The sequence below is a fragment of the Lutjanus erythropterus genome, chromosome 21 (assembly GCF_056507025.1).
Source record: "Lutjanus erythropterus isolate fLutEry1 chromosome 21, fLutEry1.hap2, whole genome shotgun sequence".
Classification (NCBI taxonomy): Eukaryota; Metazoa; Chordata; class Actinopteri; order Lutjaniformes; family Lutjanidae; genus Lutjanus; species Lutjanus erythropterus.
The window spans coordinates 21,350,072-21,370,913 of NC_139337.1; positions in this window are offsets into that span (position 1 = coordinate 21,350,072).

Consider the following 20,842-nt stretch of genomic DNA (forward strand, 5'->3'; position numbering starts at 1 on the left):
TCTAAAAGAAGTTCTGATGGCATATTGTGGTCATGTTAAAGTAAATATATTACAGATTTCTCCTTTAAAGATTTTATGGCCAATTTTTAAAAAGAAAAGTATGAGCCAGTCTTCCTTAGTGTAAAATCACATTTTAGTTACACAAATCAGCCCTGGAAAGTAAATGTCGTATTCATTAACTCTGCAGACAGGTCAACCTATTTTGAGCTGCATCAAGCTCTGTGACACTTGTGTAATATGCCGCAGCATGCAAAACAGACATGTGATATAACGCACAACAGGGACCCCGTTGCGTGCTCACTGACTAAACACCAGAAAATGGATTACAGTGAGCGAAAGGATCAACCGTGTCCAGGCAACACGTAATAAAAGAGCAACAATCCACATGGACTGACCGATTTTTCTCTCTGAACGACTGCTGTGTCACCCAGATATCAGAACGCATCCCAGTTAGAAGTCCCAGTACTGGAAAGAGCCAGATTTGGTATTTTGCATGTGCCGCCATGTTTTATCTACTGCTCTGTTGATGATGTGCATGTTAGATGTTTACATAGGGATTTAGAGGTTAAAAAATGTTTCAGATGTGCGCTATCTGTGCAGAAGATTTGATCAATTCCTCCACAGCAAGCCTGCCGATTGCCTTTTAGACTACTAAGCCCTCTGAACACAATGACAGCCATTTCTGATCATATAGATATGAAATATTAATCATATTGCAACATATCTGTATGGCTTTAGATAAAAAGCAAAGCAGATTGACCTACATACTTTCCCAATGAATAGTTCGCTGACAAAATCAGAGGGCTGGGAACCTCACGGGAGCCGCTCCATGCATGTCTGATGGATTTTTGAAAAAGAGAGAAAAAGTAAAGAAGATAGAGATGTTTCCATAAGATTAAATATTAGAATTGTAGCAGATTATATTCGTGCGTCATCAGTTTGGCTCACTATGTTTACACCATCGTACTACTGAGGATTACGTCAAACCTAAAAAAGGCTGACCATGAAAAACACAGACTCCATATAGGTTTCAGTGAATGGTAACTCTCTCATACTATGGTTATATGGCTATTTGTGTGTGTGTGTGTACATGCTGGGAGTAAATGAAAGCCCTCTGTGTAGACTGGATGCCTCCCAGGCTTTCAGCCAGTTCTGACTGTAGGCAAACGGCGGGAACTTGGTTCAAAGGCTTTAAATAACATAGCATTTAGGGGATGGATATAATTTGAGTTTCCTAATTAAGCCTGTGATTTTGTGCAATGTGATAGATCATAAAGTACGTCTACGTATCAAATAACAAACCCCGATGTCGACACACTATCCAGGCATGGCATCAATTTGCATTTCAAACGAGAAGTGGAAAACAACCAACCACAAGTATTTGTACTTCAAAAAAACTGTGTGAAAGATGATTATCCGAGGAGTTGAAATTGGCTCTGACAATAAAGACTTGAGTGACAACAAAACTGCCACCCACAGCTGTGTAAGCAGCTAGCCCTGGCTAGCACCATGTTTCTCAAACGCCAAAGAGCCAACTACTGTTTCACTTTAAAGCAGGGGGTAGGCAGTTGGGTATTTCAGAGTTTCAGCTGTGGAACAGTCAGTTGGGATGGGCGGTGATGGAAATACGATGGGGCAGAAAATCCCACAAGTTCTGGTATAGCAGCTTATGGCCCATAAGTGTGTAAAGGAGGGGCTGTTGGGCATATTTAGTGCGGGTGGTGGGCTCAGCAAGAGTTGTCTGAGTGCCTCTGTGGTATTTCTCTAATTAACTGACTTTTCAGTCTGAGGTTTATTATTAAACTGGGTGCATAGGTTACAAACGACTCCCTCCCCACCAACTGAGCTGGGGCCAGCGTAGACTGGCTGTATGCACTGTTTGTGCCTAAATTTCTCCAACATATACTGTATATTTTGATGTACACAAGAATGCTTGTTACCACCCAAGCTCAGATAGATGCAACAGACTAAGTTTGATATAGTTTAAAGCTGCTATAATCAATATTTTTGACATGCATGTTAAAGGGGTCACTCATAATGATGAACCACTGAGAATTATCACCTGACTCTACAGTTTTCCCCAGTTCTATAGAATATTATAGCATCTTTCAGTGACATCTTCAACTTAGAAATCAGCCCACATGGTATTATAAAAAGCCAAGAAAGTCACAGGAGGTCTATTTTTTTAAGTTAATTAATACATGTAAATTGCAATTTTTTGGAGTCATGGTTCTGTTCATGAAAATAAGGCCAATATTCATTAAACTTTTAGCTCTGGTTTACTCTTCACAAACCCTTTAGAAAAATATTTGGTTCTCCAGATCAATGTTCCACTATGTTAAACAGCTAGCTAGCAACAGCTAACTTTGTGTGTCTGCAGCCTGGTGCTGAGCAGGTGGTGTACGGCGGGTTTATCAGGGCTTTTTCACTGGAAACAGCTGCCAGCTGCAGCTGCAAACGACACTGATGAGAGCGCTGAGAATGAACCACAACGGTATAAAGTTGCGGACCTCAAGACTTGGGTGGTAATTATCTGTGGACTCATGACTATGAGCGACCTCTTTCACAGACACATATTCTTTTAATCCACTGTTAATATAAAAACACTGATTAAGGCAGATTTACCCACCCAGTCGCTGGCTCTTGATGTAGCAGAATAAACACAAAGGCCAAGTTTATACAGGGCTTGTGGTGGACGACGGGTTGGGGGATTTGGGAAGCAACTGGGGGGGATGGGTGAGCTGTGTACCTCTCTGCTGAGGATTAAGGTTGAGTATGTTTTCCAAGCCCTCGGGGGTTGGTTGTTTCTTTTTCTACATTCCATCTCAGCACTCCCTCCCAACCATATCATGAGTCATTACTGACTGTAACATTCACTCAATATCAGCCGCTGAATCAGTTACTGAAGGCACACAAGCTCTACAGAAATTTCTACGCAACAAGAGCATTGAGCATATAGGGATGAGTAGTGCACCAGGTGGGGGTTCCTAATGCGCAAAGAACACAGGTTTCAGGACAGAAATGCCATAAAATAGTCTTTTAATCTACAATTTATTGGAAGTTGCTGCATGATTTTAACCACACTCTTAGAAATAAGGGTTCCAAAAGGGTTCTTCCTAAAGAGCTGAGGTTCTACCTGAAAACATTTGGTTCTGAAGAACCTTTCCTTGAAGTAGAGGTTTGTCAAGTGTTCTTTGTAAGACTAAGGGTTCCATTGAGAACCATTTTCACCAAAAGAACCTTTTTTAGAAGACAGACCTCTTCAAGTTTTATTATGTGTTCTAAATAAAACCCTTGGAATCTAAAAGGGTTCTCGGTAGAAGCCCCAGTGTGTGTTCTAGACAAAACTCTTGGAATATAAAAAGTTTTGGATAGAACCCCCTGGGTGGATTCTTGATTAAAAGGTTCTTGGTCATACTTGAGCATGATCTAGATAAAACCCTTGAAACATAGAGAAGTCCTGTGTGTATTCTAGAGATCATCTGAATATAAAAAGGTTCTTGATAGAACCCCACGAGCGTGTTTTAGATAAACCCCTTGGAATATAAAAAGGTTCTCGGGTGAATCCCGTGGGTGTGTTCTAGATAAAACCCATGGAATATAAAAAAGTTCTTTGTAGAACCCCCTCAATGGGATCTAGATTAAAGCCTTGGAATATAAAAAGGCTCTCAGTTGAATCGTCTGAGTGGGTTCTTGTTGGCATTCTTAGAAGGTGGAAAGTTTCTGGGCAGAACCTCCAGAAACTCCATAAGGGGAACCCTTTTCCTCCTATGGAAGAATGTGTCAGGTTCCAGGTAGCACCTTTATTTCTACGGGTGCTGAGAAGCATCTCACTAAGAGGCAAACTTGGTTAAACTTGCACTAGGCTACAGTAAAACTTGAATGTTCCTCAGAATAACAATTTCTCACCCTAGCAAACAATCAATATTTCATCAGAGACTTTTTAGTAGTTCACAGACTCATGAAATGAACATCTGAATCCGAATCTCTATCTGGAACACATACTGTATCTTAAATTGGTCAACAACATCAACAACGACAAACTGTGCTATTTCTTTCCAATATGAATTCCTTTACTCTCCTCTGTAGTTCTATAGCTGCTGACTTCTCTCAACTCCCGGGTGAAGAAAAGTGACTCAAAGGCACAGAAGAAGTCTATAAGACGATGGGACTCGCTGACAGTTGGGACCAATTAGTCTTAACACTCAGCTGCTCCCTGGGGAAAGCCACCCAACATGTCACATTATCTGCTGCATTAAGTCACAGTGAGTGCGGCACTGATCATGGCGGAGGGGCTGCCACTCATTCAGCTGGTCAGAGGAGACGGTGACCCAGTCAAGAGAGGTGCTGTCTCCGCCATTATCTCCAACTGTCGCTTAAACAAACAAAGATTGATCAAGGTGAGTCTGCAGGATTGTTGACTCGACTACCCTCTAATTAAACAGAACAAGGAGTCTTAATGTTGGCACTGTTCCATTTCTAAGTCTCTTGCATATCATTCTGAAACTTAAACAACAATGCAACATATTTTGATTGTTTTAGATTACATTACAGGAAATTAAAATGACGGATATTTCATATAGGGTTGTATTGAGGTACTTACTGATAGTCTGTGTATTAGCAACATTAGATGACGGTGGTCGGCGCTCCCCCAGTTTGGAGAAGCAGAGGGGAGTACCAGCACTGAAGCTAAGAAATCTATATCAGTTGAAGTGTACACAATATTAAGGATATTTTCTCTGCTTTTCCGAGGGAAAACTGCTGTTATATAGGCCAAAAATTGCTTTGTCCAAACCAACCAAACTCCTTAAACGAAATCAGCCATTTTACCTCACAGGATACGGGAGTTGCTGGTTTGGTGCTGCATTGATTTGTTAGTTTGTTTGCATTGTTGTGTGACTTTGGTGAGTGTGAACTAAAATTTTGAAACACAAAATAACACAAACAAACTAACAGATTTAGGCGGTGGTAAACAAAGTACTCAACTAGTCAACATGTTCTGTGAGATAAAAAAGGTAATTTCACCTCTGGACTTTGGTTGGTTTGGAGAGAGAGTGATATTTGGCTTTTATAACACCAGCTTACCATGAGAAAAGACTGTCTGACAGCAGAGTAAAGTGGTTAAAATAATCTAAATATAGTGTACACTTAAATTGATATAGAATTTTTCTAAGTAGCGCTAAAATACCTTTTGTTGCTGACCTCGCCCACAGCAGGTACTCCCATCTACTTCTATCTGTGGGCGTGTCAACTAGCATCTATTGTAGGTAATACACCCCACATTAAATAACCCAAAATATCCCTTTAAGGAAGTATGTTTGCATTGTCGTGTGTTGGTAAAATGTTCTTTGTTAATGAGGCTTTGAAAGCATAATAAAATATTCCAAAAAAGAAAGTAGAAAGTGTGTTTGAAGTCTTCAAGTTGGATTTCCTTAATTTATTCACTGTGGTACGCTACGGAAATCAGCTCCTAAAGACTTGAAAGATGCTCCCAAGTCCAAGCATTGATAATAGGCTGCCAAAAAGCATTACACTGACAAACAGTGCTGTTGAAAATTCAAATCCAGAAGCATTCAGTGAGCGCATGTCTCCGCCAAGGCTGTTAGATCATCCGAATTTGTTATTCTAGGAGGAGAAAATGTTTAGAGATGTTTAGCCTCTATCTGGATCTTGATCAACATGGCAATAGCTACACATGATGATAGATAAAAATAGGATTAAGTAAGTTGCTCATGAAAGAAGCTAAAAATACACTATGTTAACAAATACTTCAAGAGGATTTATTGGATACATATTTTTATTCAAAGCCACACCTAAAAATGATCACATCTAACTTCCCTCTGAATTTAATCAAATTCTCATTCCCAGTTTCCCACTTCTGAGACATTATGCTCACAAAAGGATGGAGAAACGTGACAGAAAAGTTTGTCATGCTGTAAGCTGTATGTTTGGTTTTTCAATTGAAACTAGAAAATTGACTGTACTCACTTTTCTGTACAGCAGAAACAATTAAGAGATTGTTATTCAGCAACATAAGGTTATGTATAGCGATGGATTATTTATCTCAAGCAAATTTATGAGATGAAATTTATAGAAACAAAAGGCTGCCTGTAAGGGAGGAAATCAATCTAATCACTTCTGTTTAGAAAATAATTCAAAGAAAACATCCAGAATTTGTACTTAACATGTTTAAACATAACCGGTTACACACACAGAAGATGCATTATCCTCTGTAAGTGTTCAAATGAAGGGAGAAGGCACTGAAAAAGCAAACTGCTTTAGGGAACAAAGTCATGTCATCTCGTTTGGGTGAGATCCTGTCCCTGGAAATAAGTAGAACCCCTTCTTAACATGGACCCATAAGAGGATTATTGCAACAGATGCTGAAATGAAAAATGTTTACCTCAAATGTTCTCACAGTTCACATGATGTGAGTAAAAAAAGCAAATTGTAAACAACAAAGGGTCGATATTGAGTTGTTTCGGTGAGAACCGATTCTGCATGAAGTCTCACAGCCTGTGTCATCATGAATCCTTTCTCTTCATGTCCTGTCTCTGGGGCCCCCCTGTGGCCTTGTGAATCACTCCTGCTCTTCACCCTCAATGGGCATCGACATGTGAGCATTCACATGCTCTAAACCCCACACACAGTTTGGAAACGTCTACCTCTAAACTCATATTTTCATCCAGTTCCCCTAGAGGCAGCAGCCACGCATTAAGCGCACAGCCTCGTCCTATCCTTTACGCCTCAGCATTTTAGGAGAGTTTAGCTTCTTATCTGGACAGCCTGTCAAGTGTGTTATTGGAGACAAACTGAATGCGTCTGCCCGAAGTGTATAAAGAGGATATGAGGGCAGACAAACCACCTCTCCATTCAGACTGATGTAAATAAGAGTCTTCTCCATTCTCTTTATGGCTTATTGATTTTTAGTTCGATGGCTGGCTGCAGGCAGAAAAGAGGGAGGGAGGGATGGAAAGAAAGACGGAGAGGAGTAGTTACTGAATTCTGAAACAGCAGCATCTTTCAGGGAACAAAGCAGTGCCGCATTAATGGCACTTCTGCACCACAGAGCTCATGAGAATGACTTGAATAAGTGAGACAAAACACACAAACATACAAACCCAATTCCATAAAAGTTGGGATGTTGTGTAAAACATAAATAAAAGCAAAATGCAATGATTTGCACACGCTTTTTGCTGAGTAGTCAACTGAACACAGTACAAAGACGAGATATTTTATGTTCAAACTAATAAACGTAATTGTATTTTTCTTAAATACACACTCATTCTGAATTTGACGCCTGCAAAACGTTTCAAAAAAGTTGGGACGGGGCGTCGAAAGACTGGGAAAGTTGTGTCATGCTCAAAAACACCTGTTTGAAACATTTCACGGGTCAACAGCATTAACTGGTAGCAGGTGACAGTATCATGACTGGGTCTTAAAGGATCATCCTCGAAAGGCTCAGAATGACCACTACAACAGTTTCAGTTTTCTCTAAAGAAATTTAGAGATTGTGGCATCTACAATCCATAATATCATTAAAAGGTTCAGAGAATCAAGAGAAATCTCTGCACATAACCAACGTTGAATGCTAATGCGAACTGAATGAGAGCTTTGACCCCTCAGGTGGCAGTGAATTAAAAACTGCATTAAAAAAAGCAAATGATTGTGTGAAGAACAGTACATAGGCTTGGGACCATTTTGGAAAACTGTTGTCGGTAAAAACAATTTTTTGTTGCATCTGTTAATGCAAGTTAAGATTCTACCATGCAAAGCAAAATCATATATAGATATATAAAGTATAAAGATGTGCTGTACCCCGGATTGTTGAGCAATTTAAGTCATACATCAAGCAAGAATGGTAAAGAATTTCACATTCAAAACTTCCCAAATGCTTCCTGAGTGTTGATAAAACAAAAGGTGACGTATCAAAGTGGTGAACATGCCCCTGTCCTAACATGCTGCTGGCATCAAATTCAAGCAGAATGTATATTTACAAAAAAAAGAGTAAAGTTTATCAGTTCGAACATTAAATATCCCGTCCTTGTATGGTATTCAATTGAATATGGGTTGAAAAGTTTTTGCAAATCATTGCATCATGCTTCTGTTTATGTTTTACACAGTCTCCCAACTTTTTTGGAATTTAGATTCTATAAAAACAAGCTGCACGGTGTGTTGCAATGAAACCAAAGCAAAGACACGTACTGTAAGATAATTATATTGTCGGGATTTTATGCTAATTAATGGGTTTTGCTGGTACACTGTATACTCTGTGTTGTTCCCCAAGTTGTTAGTAACCAAAACACTGAAAGTATGCACTGTCCTGTCAGCTGTGGTGGAAGAACACAATGAACTTATTCGCATGTTGAAACAATATTCTAGTATTACAGCAAAGGAATTAAGAAGATGATGTTTCGAGGGTCAAGTCTAGGCTGTTTTTGATTTTTGATTCAGAAGTCAAATGAAAAAGCTGTTTTCGAATTCACAGCCAAAACATTTACATCAGTTCAGGAAACAGAAAAAGGTTAATATATTAAAATAAATTCTGAAGTCTTTTCATGCATGGGAAGAAAAGGAATATCTCCACCTGTTCATCGTCTGTAGAGCCAAATTTGATGTGAATACAAAAACACAAACACATAAGGGCATGCACTCAAGCACACACCCAAGCAGACACACAAATCTACACCATGAGGACCTGTTAAATCTTGTTGTTAGCATCATGTAAACAGCTTGAGGAGCTAAAGGAGTCTTTTAGTGACTCATATATTATGGAAGACGAATGATGCGTTTTCTGTGCCGGAGCAGCTGCAACCTTGCTTCGTCCTTCCTCAAAAAAGGGGGAGATGTTCCCAAGTAAATGCTCAAAATATATATATGCCATACGGTCCTGTATGTACTTAATTAAAGAATCCTTATCACTGTGCAGAATTCACATCTAAATGCTATAAGAAACATGTTTGGCAAAATAAATCTTTATGAGAAATAATCCTGAAATTACAGATCAAAATATTAAGTGCATGAAAAGGAAATTGCACCACATGCGAATCATTTCAAATAAGATTCTTTTACTATAAAGGTTAGAATGAGAGTAACATTTTCAGGACAAACGTAGCACAGAATTACTCTTTCATGATGGAGAAACACTCATGTCGGGTTCATGCAGCTCAAGAATCGGTTCACTGACTGATATGAACCTTAATGTGATCAAGCATGAGTTCCTCAGCAGTTAATCTGGAGGTTTTTCAACCTGAAGTAATGTTTTATACTGATGACTCCCTCTCTGCCATAGAAACTGTAGAGTGCCCAAATTTATGCTCACAACAGCTATTTCATTTGTGACCTTTAACATGTGAAAATGCCATTTGTCTAAGCGCTCTCAGGGGGATTGTGAATAATCTGTGTGTGTCTGTGTCTATATCTGCATGTGTGCATGTCTGTGTGTACACATGCTTGCCAAGAAAGTAGATTTTCATTGGAGGTTTTCATGGCTTGAGTCTCTAAATCAAGCTGACAGCTTTCAAATGACCGATTATCATCCCCATAAATTTGCATACTTTCACCGGTGAACATCATTCCACTCAACATCACAAATGCACCAATCATTACTGTTATATCACATGTCGTAAATCACGCTGAGCTGAAACATGAGGAGCACATGGTGGGAATTTTACAGCAGCAAAAGTATGTCACTCATAATTCACAGGACAGAGGTTTATATAGGTTTATTCAAAATATTCTGTGTTGCCATTTAACTGGGTGTATTAAAATCAGTAATTAAATTCAAAGCTCAGTTTAATCTCTAAATCTTTATAACCTATGTCTGCACAGGCAGGATAGATTAGGCCAGCCAGCCGAGCAATGATCTACAGATCTTCATTAATGTAGGATTTCTTTCATTTCTTGCTGAGCAGCTCTTGCATTCCTCCAATGCGAGGCAGGACGCTTGGCCAAGTGCTTGGATGGGAAATGACATATGAATATGAATGCTCTTCCAAACTCTTATTCATGAGAAACGTTGTGGAGATGAGTTTAAAACAAGTGACAGTGGCATGCACTCTAGTGGGATGAAAATGGTTTGGATTAGGGGTTTGGAAACTGTTTGGAAATATAATAAGATCACTGGAAAGTAAGTAGGAGCTACTGATAGAGATACTAATATATGTGCCAATAATCCTTTTTTAAAGGTAGAATCAACAGAATTTGTCATAACTGTTTATAAACAAAAAACAAAACATCCCTGGATGTCAAACACTGATGTTTTGGGTTGGCAGAAGTTCCAGAGCACAGCAAAATAATGAGGAAAAATAAGGAAATAACGGGCAGACAACAGGTTTGGCAACAAGTGTTACATTCATATGAGTCTATGCATTGTTTTAAAGGAAACTGTTGAACATTATGCCTTTAAACATATGACATACATTTTTTATGGATTGCTTACAGTCCCTAAAAACTTTTCAAATCTTAAGTATTTGCGTAACTTCAAATGCTCATGACTAAATGTGCAACAATCAAAGATAACCTTTTTTTTTAAAAAAAGAAAAAAAAGAGTGATTATTACACATTATTATATCTGTAAGGATCATACGATGGGTTGTGTGTGTGCATGTGTGATGTGGTGCTTATCCACAGCTAATCGTGTAAACTACTAGACCCATACGCCTTACATTTATTGTGCAAATTTATGACTCTATGCTCACAGACCTGTTGTGGTGAATCAGAATTTTTGAAAAACCCTGACAAAAAAATATAAATCCTATGTATATCTTACCTACTAGAAGTGTCGCTGAGCAGCTAGTTACATATAACTGTGTGTGTTATCATGGCAAGATGTGGTCGTGGAGACACTTGCTGTATTTGCATGTAACTAATTCCATGTAATATACATGTAATGAAATTACAAAATAATTGTAATCAGTTACAGTTACTGGGAAGAAAAATTAATAACTCATGAAAATGTTGGGGGTTACATCTCAATATTCTTTAGTGCGACCTCTTCTAGTTACATGAGTGTCAGTACTCACAGGTCCGAACACAGTCATCTTTGAACTTGGCCTTTATGTTGATCTCAACTACACACCTGTAAAGTCTCATGACTGCAGCTGGCATATCTGTCCTCAGACATAAACACCTATCCCACTGCTGTGGCGTCTCTAGGACACATTTTGCCACGATGACTCACACACAGAGACTCTCAAAACAACCACAAACCACAAAAAAAAAAAAAAAAGAAAAAGAAACAGCCACATGCTGTCATGGCTGGCAAAACCCCCACAACTGTCATTAGATTTTGATTAAAATATTGTTAAATTGTTGTACTTAATTAGCACCAGTTCTATGAAAAAGATCTATTTATCTGTTTAACTACAGTGTATTGGTCATTTGTTCTGGCTTCTCTTTTATTTTCTCTGTAACCTGCCTAGGGACTACAGATGTAAATTAGCATTTCTGCTTCTGCATATTTACATCATGTATTACACACTAATGTTCATTAATATGCCCTGTTCCTGTTAAATACATAAATAAAAACAAACAGTACATAGACATATACCAGTAAAAAATACAAGTGTGTCGAGGGGTCGAAAGAGACAAAGCCCCAGAAGCAAACAATCAGCAGTGGGGACAAAGCGACAAGTGCGCTGCAGGGACAGCAAACACCAGCATCCATGTCACCACACAACTGGAAGTCCAACTGTACACATAAATGCAAGCAGGCAGGCGCACACACACACAAGCGTGGCCACAAAAACACACACGGCTTCAGTCAGCAGCAGCAGAGATCTGCTGAACCAACAGCAACTCGGCAAACACGGGACAGAGACAAGCATCTGACGCAGAGAGACACAAAGTGATGAAGACACAAAGAAGGGCACAGGAGGGCACCAAATACGAAGCCTGAAATAGAAGCGGCGTAAAAATAAATCTAAAATGCTGTTAACGATGGAGGGAAAGGTGCGAGACTGAGTGGATGAAGGACAGGGGCGGAGGAACTAGTCATGCGAGATATGAAGCCATGCTGTACACGTCTGGTCTCAAGACAAAAGATACAGATTCTTCACTTCTCTTAATTATGCTATGGCACCAAATGCTCCTGCAGGAATAATGAGCTCAAAACTTTATGACTTTCCTCTACGGCAATAACACAAATTAACAGTCCGGTTCCTCAGCTAGAAATAGCATTGACTTCAGGCTAATTATAATAAATTGCCCAAGCAATAGCTGCAAGGAATTGTTGACAATCTAGCCTATAGGAAACAGAGAGATATGTCTGATTTTACCACAGGATGAGTGTATTCTAATGCTGCAACATCTGGCATTTATCTTCTCAAACTCAGGGCCACTTTGGGAAAAAGTTGGTGTCTGTAAGTGTCATTTATAAGCGGAAGTTTCCACAACTACTGACTGACAAGAGTACAAGATCTCACTTGACAAGAGTCAGTCACATGTACCAAGAGTCGAAGGAGTGAAACGACACAACAGAAGGTCTTTGTTTTCAAGTTAATTCATCAAACATGTCTCTTCAACAGGACAGGAAACCTAACCACACCTATAGAAATAAAGGTGCTAACTAGAACCACAGAGCGTTCTTATATTTGTCCTGTTAGAGAACTGTTCTTCCTCTCATAAAGATTCCACTGGGAAATCTTTCAGCGAGTTCTGCCTAGAACCCAACATAGAGGGTTATGCCTAGAACCATCTGTGAAAGGTTTTTTTGAGAGGTTCTACAGAAAACCCTTATATAGTCTAATGGTTCCACCCTGAACCCTTGCTGGGTGTTCTATCAAGAACCTTTTCATGTCTTTCATGCAAGAACCAAGGGTTTTTTTAAGAACACACTTGGAACCTTTGTATATTCCCAAGGTTTTTTTAGAACCCTTCCATGGGGTCCTACCAAGGACCTGCTTATATTCCAAAGATTTAATTGAGAATCCACTTGAGGTTCTAATGAAAACCTTTTTATGATCTACGGGTTTTATCTAGAACCCACCCAGGGGGTTCTACCATGAACCCTTTTATATTAACCCTGAATGAAAAGGGTTATTTCAACAATCCTTGAAGAACTCTTTTGTCCAAAAAGGGATCTTTGGATGAAAATCATTCTCTGTGGAAGTGCCAGAAAGAACCCTTGACAAACCCTTTCTTCAAAATAAGGTTCTTCAGATGCAAATGGTTCTGGCCTCTTTGGAACCCTTATTTCTAAGAGTGTAAAGGACCGGCACACATGTTTTTGATTGGCCTTCAATCTCAGAACTCGGGGTTTGTCAGTCCCAGCCCTCGTCTGACATCTGCCCTGACCTTTGACCCTGTCACAGGTTTGTGTACACACACGTTTCTGTGTTCTCGTCCAGTCGAGACTGAGCCGGACCCCCCCGGGTGTGTTTCCTGTGCCGTGTCGCGCTCTCTGCCTCCCATAAGCACACCTCCCGCCTCCCCAAGGTGGTGATGAAAGGACTTCACAGGCCCGATTCATCTGGGCTAAGGCCTCCTTAATGAACTGATGAACTTACTCAGAGATGCTCTGGGTGCCGAAGAGGCTGATTAAAGAAAGAGAAGGGGAGGGAGAGGAAGACGAGAGGGGGGACGTATAGAGGAGAGGAGAAGAGGAGGGAAAAAAAAACTTCTCTCTTGAGGTGGAACCGGCCCTTCAATCTCTGCTGTCCCTCTGCTCCAAGTGGAAGAGGGAGGGGGGGGCTTTGGCCAAAAACCCCAGAGTCTGATCCTCATTAAGAAGCACAAAGAACATCAAAGACCAACCCCAAACCTCTATCAGTCAGGAGCACCCACAATCCCCATGATATTAAAACTCCCGGGCGCCATTCAGTGTCAAGTTCTGAGGCAGGCGCAGGGGCTCGGGTGACTCAGGGGTTTGGGGACTTTAAGGTCCTGAAGGTCAGTGGAAAGTTTGTGCTAACTTCTCCTCACCTCAGTGATTGGCTGCTGCTGAATATTCTATCTGCAGGACAGAAAAAAAAAGTAGGACACAAACCGGCAACTGTTTGTAGATAACTATCAGCTGTGACACACTGTAAAACTATCCAAAGTTAAAAACGTGACCTGAAAATCGGAGCTAACTTAACAATTATTTGTTGTAATTTAAAATTGACTTCAATTTCGTTGAAATTGGAAAAATCTGTTTCGCAAACTTCAGACGTTAGGTTCAGTCAACAACTGTTGAGTCATATTTGAATGGGTCACTGGTCAGCTTTGCTTTCCAGTTACATTTATTCACCCACTTTGAAGTTGTATCAAGGTCAGTTCTTCATGTGCAACATAATCCTTTCAGCTCTTGCAGCAAAGTTAAGAGCCACTTTCGTATCATGCTAATACTGATATAAAGTAAGAACATCTGAGGGTGCTCTCAGTGGCTGTTAAAATAAGGAGAGCAAGCATAGAGCCTGAAGTGCATACTAATCTTTATCATGGTTTTTATCACGTCTGTCTTCATTTTTATCACAGAAAGATATGAGCCAAATTTCCTCCAGAGAATTAACCCAAAAATGCATACTGGGAAATATGTAAATATATTTGCTGAGTTAACACTAGACATAAGACTTTAAAGGAAAATATATCACTACTATTGGGGACAGAATGTAATTCCTGTAACACTCTGGAGTTGTCATTCCTGACCTGACAGACATTTGTCAAATCCCTTTCACACTGCTGTATTGAATCCACCCTGACAACTGCCTATGCAGAGTGTTTCTCAACAAGGCAAAGGGTTTTAAAAGCGGCTGCTGCCACTGCGGCTCGTGGCTGAAATGACCCACTAGTTCGGTGGAAATGTTGTCCCAGGCCACTTTTTCTTCTAGTTGTCCTTGTACATAGCTAGCGCAGTGTTGTACCGCTCCATGTTTACTTCATTCTGATCTGCGAAGCCTTCTGTTTCCGTGATACCTGCCCGCTTGTATTTGACTGGCCAAGACCAGGTCACAGTGCAGCGTGAAAAGGCCTTTAGTGGGGTCCAGTTTGAAGCAGTAGCCGAGTGTATTAACTGTAAGCTATTGAAAGTGAAAGTATCGAAATAATGAATAAAATATAATGCATGCATTTCATGTCACTTTCCAGGGGCGCGACATGTTTCTGAAGGCCGCCATTCGCCTGCAGGCTGCACTTTGAGGATAAGATAACAAAAAGTTACTTTAGTGATTCTTTTCAATGGATTATACACTAATGAAAAACATACTTATGACTGTAATACTCTATTTCTATCATATTCTGAAAAAACAGCCTGTAAACGTTATATATAGGACATTTAAACCACTTTAAACAAATGAGCTAATGATGGCAAGTTGCAAAAATACCTCAAAATGGTACCTAAAACTTTTAAGCTGAAGGTTGACGATACTATGGCTTTAGAACTAGAAAATCCTCCTGATGGTGCAGCTTTAAGTTCAGGATAAATTCAGCTGATTTCCCAAAACAAAAGTTGTGGGGTTTTTTTTTGACAGTGCAGGATGATCTAACAGAGATTCACTGTCTAACATTACATTATGTGAAAACTTTTAATTTGGCCTTTGTGAGAAAACCGCAGAAGGACCATCAAGGAGTAAAAGGAAAGCGGCGATAAAAAAATAAAAAATAAAAAAAAACATCAAGTAAATCCCCTCTCAGTTTTCTGAAGTTATACTTTCAAAGTCCTGATTAGCTGAGGCTGTCAACTCCCCACACAAATGGACTCTTAACCTTTTCTCAAGAGAGGTATATAAGAAACTAAGAGGCAGGCACAACGCTTGGTTGCGTTTTAAAGAGAATATACAGTAAATGCTGAGCGTACTCTCCACCCTGGTGGTCCAAAATGTACAGCTGGGCAAAGTCAGGTCAAAACAGCACAGGACGACTGAAGGGGCTGTTTCTATCATAGACACAGCAGGCATCAAACACACACTGATAACTCCTCTTTCATCTGGCTGTGCTGGGACATGAACCCAAAAAGAGGGGGTCTGAAACAACCAGAGGCTTAAGAGTTAGCTAAGTGCTAAAACATCCAATACACTGCAAATCCATGCACTGCAAATCCATGCACATACACATACAGCTGCCATTATTTAGGCTTACTTTAAGTTTACGAGCAGTTGCGCTGCGGTTAGAAGTGATAGTTCAAACAGAGGACAGCAGACAAAAGCAACACTTTAATTCATCGCACTTAACAAACTGAAGTATCAACAATATCATGAATGCATTGTTTTATTCATTATGCTCAAAATGAGTGGCGACACAAGCACTGTGAATCATAACAAGGCTATTAAAAGCATTTTCTGACAGACAAAAGCACAAAGCACAACCACGTCTGGAGGTTGGGTGCACCGAAGTATTTTTTTTTAGGATGACTAACGGAGTGATTGAACGAGAGAAGCAGAGAATAAAGGACCTTGCTGACCTTGCCAAAAGGGCTGATGATTGCTGCCCCCTCTTTTAGACCGCCAGGCTCGGCCATTAAATCTCTTACACAACTGCTGGCCTTTGCGGCGGCTCCTGACAGCCAAGTCTGCATCATCACGGCGGTCAGCTTCACACGGAGGCAGCACATCATATTTGATTGTTAAATATCACAGACTCTCACCTCTACAGTCTTAGAAAGAAGGGTTCCCAAAAGGTTGTTCCTGAAGGACTATGGTTCTACCCAAAATAATTTGCCTCCGAAGAAGCCTTTTTGAAGAAAGCGTTCATCAAACATTGGGTGGTTTGTAGTTAGCACCGTGAGAAGATATAAAGGTTCTGGATAGAACCCCTAGAAAGGGTTCTGGGTGAAACCATTACACCATTGAAGGGCTCTCTGTAGAACCTCTTGTAGGGTTGGGTGGAACTTTTCACAGATGGTTCTAAATATAACCCTTTATGTTGGGTTGTAGGTAGAACCCTCTGAAAAGGTTCCAAGTACAACCATAGTTTCTGCTACAGGGAAAAGCTGAAGAACCCTAAGAGCTCTTCTCCACCAACATGGTACCTACTCTGTTCTGGTTCAATAACCATATTTTGAACCGTTCTGAAGAGTTCCACAAAAATGAACTGGTTCAGAACCTAAAAAGTTGATCCCAGGTAGAACCAGGAAATAGCAGGTTTTTCTTGGGAACCAAAGTGGGCGTGTCATAGTCTACAGGTTGCTCTGCATTTAGCAGCGCCCTCTGTTGATCACATCCTTGATTACCAAGATTCTGGTCAAAACTCGTGGAAATAAGGGCTGGTTTACCAGATAGCACCAAGGTTCCAAGAGTCTAGGAAAGAAACTGGTTCAAGAACCAGAGATAAAAATAAGGGCCCTATGTAGTTCTACTTAGCATTTTTATTTCTATGAGTGAACCGCAGGGGCTGTAGCTCCAGTAAGCTAAAGAAAAAGGTGAGCTAAGCTGGCATTGGCTGCAGACAAAAGGACAAAATGACAAAATCATCACAGTAATCAGTCGTAACATAAAGAATGGACTCTATGGAGTGATTAAAATACGTTTTTCATTTCTAATTGGTAATGTTTCTGCAAAAAATGAGAAGAAACCAACTTCTGTAAGTCTCATTCAGTCTTCAATTCAAGAAGACTGACCTTAACACAGAGAATGACTGGATTTAAATGTGGTTGGTGGCTCAATATAAAAGAAAAGGCTATTAATTAAAAAAGTCCATTGTCTTTGGATTACAGTTTGGATCAAAGGATCAACAGCCATTCGCTGAGGCCAGCACCACAATTATTGGCACGCTGGTATTTCATAGACTTTCCAGGGAGTAAAGTGGATTAGCTCAACTCGACCTGAAAACTCACACTAAGTGCCACAGAATTTACTGTGCACAGCAATGCCTATAGTCACTTCCTCATTTTCACAAAGGCAATGTTGCTGATAAAGTTTTTTTTTATGAGAAGTCTGCTGATAAAGCAATAGGTCGCTGCTTATTCTGCCACTCATTTTTCTCTCTTATCATCAGAAATAGAAGTGGGATAATTGCTGTACGACTGCAGCTGAAGGTGTTTTTTTTTTCCGTTCCGTGAGAAAAAGTAGCTGCTAAAAAAACGTGTTGAAGGGTCATCACAGAACTTCTCAGCAGTTTCTAGATGTATGCTTTCCTCCCACAGCCCCTCGCTGTGACCGCACCCAATCAGTGGCGTCCCCTCCACTTATAAACACCCACTTGTATCCTCGCACTAAACCTCTCATTTATCACATTGACAGGAGTGGCTTGCGGTTATTGACTGGGAGGGGATTCTTTTCCCATCCACAAGCTCAGTTATCAAATTAGATACCGAAGCAAAATGTTTGGAATGTTAAATGAGTGGTGTCAGATGGCTTGTTTTTAGCATAAATTACTTGTAATCAGGAGGGGCTTATCAAATACAGTTACTGATGAAATGTGTTAAGGTGTGTGTGTTAAGGTGTGTGTGTGTGTGTGTGTGTGTGTGTGTGTGTGTGTGTGTGTGTGTGTGTGTGTGTGTGTGTGTGTGTGTTTGGTTTCTCTTATACCTCTATCAGTTATGTTAAAACGTCTGTCTTAGGGGAATCTTGGTTTGTGCAGATTACATGTCTAAGCAAAACATACTTCCCACGAAATTATACTGGATGGTAAAATAACATTAAAACAAGGCTCACACACAAACATTAACACACGTATACACACACACACTGTACAGGCAGATGTTGCAGGTGCTATAAACATTTCTTTCAACTTGCTGTAAAGGAATATTTTGACATTTTGGGGAATACACATAAGCACTTCCTCGAGTCTTGCTGTCACTGCGAGGTTCCCACTGTCTCTGCACCCAGTCAAGAAGTAGTCCCACACATCAAAGCTCATTTATGCCCCGAAAAACCTACATCCTTTTCAAATGATGTTGCCATCTCTGCCCACATACTTCCATGCATCCTTTCCAACCAATACATGCTCTAGAAGGCGCCGCTCTGAGCCATAAGTTACCCAAAAAAAGAAGAAAGTAAGTCAAAAGTTTCTGACAAAAACAAACATGGTGAGGATGGCAGGGGTTGTAATAATGTACTTCTTGAGAAAGAGGCAAAAGTGGAGGCAGTGTTGTAGACGGCGGTGGTCTGGTCGGCCTTTGAAAACACTGCTACATGTGGTCGGATCATCTGTCACTAACTAACTGATGATTAATGAAAGGATTTTTAAAGGCTCTTTATTGTGTCTCAGAGGTGGGAGTAAGTCACCAGTGTACAAGTCACAAATTTGAATCGAAATTTTGTTATTTTTGGACTAAGTTTAGCCGGTTGTGTCTGGAAGGGAACCCTTGATTTGCAAAATTCTTGCAAAGTTTGTACACATTGTTTCTTCATTGTGCAAGTTATACAAACTATGTTTTATAATGTAACAACGCTGTGGTTAAGTATGGGTGGGTTTAGGGACAAAAACAGTTGGAAAAGATCATTCACTCATTAAATCTTTTGCGAGTCTGGTGTTCCCCTCCAGACATGATCTTGTTAATCCCCTCCATGATAGCTGCATGATTTCAGTTGACCTATTCTACTGTTTCGGTGTGAGGATATGTTGTTTCTTCTCACCTGACTTTTACTCAGAAAGCAAATAAGTCCCAAAATATAAAACTATTCCTTTAACGTGAAAAAAAACCGTCTTTCACTATGATAACAATGAAGACTGCCGACACAGGAGGTCTTTTGTTAAACTGTGTGAGTGTGTTTGTCTAGGCCGACCTCTGTGGCAGTGACCCAGATCCTTTGATTGATTTGTAAAGTCATTAAAATCACAGCTGGTGAATAAAAGACTCGATGTCGTCAGCACGGAGTTTGAAGATAAGCCTAAGATAAGCCTAATTATCAGGTACCCACACACACACACGAACACAGACACACACTTAATATTAAACATCAGCGCTCAACCTTACTCCCATAAACACTGGCTCATTTTCTCCCCCACATACCTGTTTGATATTTTCCTTTGAACATGACCTCGCTGCAACATCAAAGGACAGACTATTTGACTTCTCACTCATCTGTGTCCACATCAATTTTTTGTTCTGCGCTGCTCCTTTAAAAAAAAACAATGTCATCGGGGCTGGCATCACGCATCATTACTGCTTGGGGAGAACATGCAGAGAATGTTATTACAACCCCGTATCCCAACAGCACAGAAATACAGCCAGATTGTCTCTAATCACCAATAAAGTAGCGCGGATATTTCAAGACCGCTGCTCAAGGCGGATGAATGACAACTGTGTGGAGAGCTGTGACACCCTTTGGGAGTCATCACTTTAACAGTGTACATTCCCAGCTGTGTATTATCAGGCCTTAGATCCTTCCAGACTTGAGATGCCTATAAACAAGATAGAAGTGTTTGTTTACTCCTCAGCTGATTCCACAGGCGACAGAAAGGAGCGGAACGACAGCGTTGTGGTGTCTACGGGCGCTGTGAGCGAGCTCCAGCTCAGTGGCAGCAGCCAATAAGAAGCTTTAAGTGCCTGGTGCTGAGAGGTCCATGTGTCACTTGTTGCTGCCCAACAGGTGAACTTCATTATCTTGCCGTTCTTCACACAACAGGTGGTGAAATTTTGGGTTGCACTTTATTTTACAGAACGCTAATAGGACATAACAAGCCATGCTTCAAATTAGACAAAAGCCTGTAATAATATGCTCCTTATTAGACTTTATTTGACATTAATTAGGGGAAAATGACAACAGAACCGTACTGTAAACTAAAGCATATTCTTTTCACCTCTTAGACCCTTGTTAGACTTTATTAGAGGGTAATTTGGGACACATTACAACCGAACTGCACTGTAAAATAAATCGAAATCACACATCTGCTTCTTCCCCATTTAAAAACAATATAGATAAAAACTACAGATACTCCATCATATCCTCTTCAGGAAGGAGTTCATGAGGGGAAATCAATT